Genomic DNA, 4,076 nt, shown 5'->3' on the forward strand with positions numbered 1-4,076 from the left:
AAGTGGCATAGTTAAAGTGGCTAGTGATACATGTATTACATAAGGATGCAGTCGATGATATAGAGTACAGTATCAACGTATGCATATGAGATGAACAATGTAGGGTAAGTAACATTATATAAGGTAGCATTGTTTAAAGTGGCTAGTGATATATTTACATCATTTCCCATCGATTCCCATGATTAAAGTGGCTGGAGTAGAGTCAGTGTCATTGACAGTGTGTTGGAAGTAGCCACTCAATGTTAGTGGGTGGCTGTTTAACAGTCTGATGGCCTTGAGATAGAAGCTGTTTTTCAGTCTCTCGGTCCCAGCTTTGATGCACCTGTACTGACCTCGCCTTCTGGATGGCAGCGGGGTGAACAGGCAGTGGCTCGGGTGGTTGATGTCCTTGATGATCTTTATGGCCTTCCTGTAGCATCGGGTGGTGTAGGTGTCCTGGAGGGCAGGTAGTTTGCCCCCCCGGTGATGCGTTGTGCAGACCTCACTACCCTCTGGAGAGCCTTACGGTTGAGGGCGGTGCAGTTGCCATACCAGGCGGTGATACAGCCCGCCAGGATGCTCTCGATTGTGCATCTGTAGAAGTTTGTGAGTGCTTTTGGTGACAAGCCGAATTTCTTCAGCCTCCTGAGGTTGAAGAGGCGCTGCTGCGCCTTCCTCACGATGCTGTCTGTGTGAGTGGACCAATTCAGTTTGTCTGTGATGTGTATGCCGAGGAACTTAAAACTTGCTACCCTCTCCACTACTGTTCCATCGATGTGGATGGGGGGTGTTCCTCTGCTGTTTCCTGAAGTCCACAATCATCTCCTTAGTTTTGTTGACGTTGAGTGTGAGGTTATTTTCCTGACACCACACTCCGAGGGCCCTCACCTCCTCCCTGTAGGCCGTCTCGTCGTTGTTGGTAATCAAGCCTACCACTGTTGTGTCGTCCGCAAACTTGATGATTGAGTTGGAGGCTATTTGTTACATTGTTACAAACTGTATATAGACATAATGACATTTTAATTGACTTTATTATTTTGGAACTACTGTGAGTGTAATGTTTACTGTTAATTTTGATTGTTTATTTTTCTTTGTTTAATATCTACATCACTTGCATTGGCAACGTTAACATACGTTTCCCATGCCAATAAAGCCTTGAATTGAATTGACAGCGCTCCCCTTCCTCTCTTCCGTTCTCCTCCTACCTCTCTCCATCCTCTCAGTTATTCTAAATCGGAGAATAAGCCGCTCCCATTGGAGACAGGCAGGCAAGGGTGCCTGCCTTTAAGCGTGACGTCACGGCGCGCTATAAGGATAAAGTGCTGGCAGTCAGCGCAGACTGTTGGATACTCGAGAGTGAGTGTGTCAGGAAGGAGAGCTCATATCTCTGCAGTGCAGAGCTAAAGGGCTACTTCTCCAACCAAAAACCAGATGCACTAGTCTTATCTTATTTTTATTTTCCTAGTGAAAAACAAGGACTATACCTTATATCTACAAAGTTGACCAGGACAGGAGCCTGGGTCAACGACAACTCGGTATTATATTGTATTTTTGGTTAAATGTTTTAAGTTGGTTTCTGCTGAAAGGACTGACGGTTTAGTCTATGCACTGAGACGACAGTATTTCTATCTCCACTTCTCGTCTGTTGACCAGATCAGAGCCAGTTAGCAGAAGTAGGCGACATGAAGTAAATTCCCATGTCGTTTGCAGTGCCCTAGTCTGAATGGTTTTTTTCCGCTTTCTTTCCGCTTTCTACTTTTTACCTCTTCGAATGGAGTTCAATGCAAAAGCACACGAGTCTGCAGCATTGGAGGAAAAGCTACTGCATGAGACAAGAGAGTGGAGAACAGACGCTTATTATTAAGAAGTGTGTTTTTGCGACGCTGGCAAACACCTTCACCAATCTGCAGAAAAGTCGTGGCAGCACCATGAGCGCAGAGCTGAGCATGGTCCCAGAGCTCCCCCAACAGCCCTCTGGCTCTGGAATACGTCAACGACTTTGACCTAATGAAGTTTGACGTGAAGAAGGAAGGTCTGACCGGGCTGGGACGAGTCGGGGTGCGCCAGTGTACTCGGCTCCAGCCCCAGGGCTCTGTGTCCTCCACCCCCATCAGCACACCATGCAGCTCGGTGCCTTCCTCACCCAGCTTCAGCCCCAGAGAGCAGAAGAACCATCTGGAGGAGCTCTGCTGGATGCCCAACAGTGGGTACCACCAGCAGATCGACCCACAGACGCTGAGTCTGACCCCGGAGGACGCAGTGGAGGCCCTGATTGGAGCCACGACCCATAGCCACGCCCGACCCCGCATGTCCAGCAGCAGCTGCAGCAGAGCAGCCGATGGCTACAGAGGGCCTCACCACCACAACCCCCATGGCCAACCCCAACAGCATTACCATCCCTATGGGGGAGGCATTCTGCACCACCCAGATGAACTGCCTGGACACCAGGCGGGGCACAGCCACCCACATACCCAGCACCACCACCACAGCCAGGACCCTGACAGCCCGTCCCCCGTCTCCCCAGACTCCCACCAAGCCCTCCACCACCGCCACCACCACCAACACGACCACCAGGGGCAACAAGGCTCAGGCAATGTAGAGGACCGATTCTCTGACGACCAGCTGGTGTCCATGTCTGTGAGGGAGCTGAACAGGCACCTGCGGGGGTTCACCAAGGACGAGGTCATCCATCTCAAGCAGAAGAGGCGGACCCTAAAAAACAGGGGCTACGCACAGTCCTGCCGCTTCAAGCGGGTGCAGCAGAAACACGTGCTGGAGAACGAGAAGACTCATCTGATAAACCAGGTGGGGGCACTCAAGGCGGAGATCAATCGGCTGGCGCGCGCGAGAGGGACGCCTACAAACTAAAGTGCGAGAAACTGACGGGAACGGGAGCGAGAGGGACGCCTACAAACTAATGTGCGAGAAACTGACGGAAACGGGAGCGAATAACGGGATCCGGGAGGCTGGGTCCACAAGGGACAATCTATCACCTCCAGAGTTTTTCATGTGAGTTGTTATTATAGCTCTATTGACTCTCCCCTACCCTACCACCAACTGTTGCTGATGACCCAACAATAATAATCAAATACTCCGTCACATTGACTATACTAATGACAGCAACTATATTCATATAAGAATAATTTTCCGTAAAATGGTAATAGTCTCATATGGAACCATCTCTCTCCATCCACGTGACAACAGAGATACAGAGAACAAGGTAGAATGTTGGGTCAATGCTGCATCTTTGTAGATTAGTTGCTTGTAGTGAAGTTCCTTTTTTCCATCTTCCTGTGGGAAGAGAAACTGCGGGTGAACTTTCTTCTTTTCAGGCTACTGCTTTACTGTGTCTGTTAGTGGGATGACCACCGGCGTATAGGTCTACACAACAAACAACGCAGAGTTTTGAGACTCACATTTGACACTGGGCCTGAAAAAAAGAAAAGATAATTGTAAAACAAGAATCCACATTATGCAATCTTGAATTCTGTCTACTTATCCCGCAAAGGGGACATTGTATACGACATATCATTGGTTGCCTGCTTGGTTATTTTCGAAAACATATTGAAACAAAAATCTCATTAAAATATTAATCCTGCATGCTGGACATGTACGGTAATAATTTATATTTTGTACTACTTAATAAGAGCATGTTGTTGATCAGCGCTTCTCCATAGCGTTGTTTAGATTAATGGAATGGGGACAGTACAGCAGGGCTGCCTGTGCAATATCATGGTGTTCTGTATAGCCTTGCAAATATTACGCAACGCAAAACTGCACACCATGATTGAAGAGGCGGGTTTTAACTTTTCTTTCTTTCTTTGAGTTTTCTTTTCTTCATGTTTAAGTTTGAGTTTCATTCTGTGGGTATTGTTTCGGAGATATGGCCATTTTGCAGTTGCATTTAAAGATAAACTGTATATTAAGTGCACTTTATGGATACTGGCTTGTTTTAAGTTTTCATTTTGAGTTTTGTACAGTCGCCCTTAAAAGACATTCTATGATTATGGATTATTCTATTATAATAATAAAGACAAGATAGATGCAAGCTTAATAATAACCATATGACACAATGTGATGTATTGTGTGAAACTGTA

General features: G+C 47.0%; 1 pseudogene; it reads left to right on the forward strand.

The window, feature by feature from the left end:
• Positions 1-1,728: 1,728 nt before the first annotated feature.
• LOC121841214 lies at positions 1,729-3,277 on the forward strand (annotated as a pseudogene).
• Positions 3,278-4,076: the final 799 nt, after the last annotated feature.

The sequence above is a fragment of the Oncorhynchus tshawytscha genome, linkage group LG28, assembly GCF_018296145.1.
Source record: "Oncorhynchus tshawytscha isolate Ot180627B linkage group LG28, Otsh_v2.0, whole genome shotgun sequence".
Taxonomy (NCBI): Eukaryota; Metazoa; Chordata; class Actinopteri; order Salmoniformes; family Salmonidae; genus Oncorhynchus; species Oncorhynchus tshawytscha.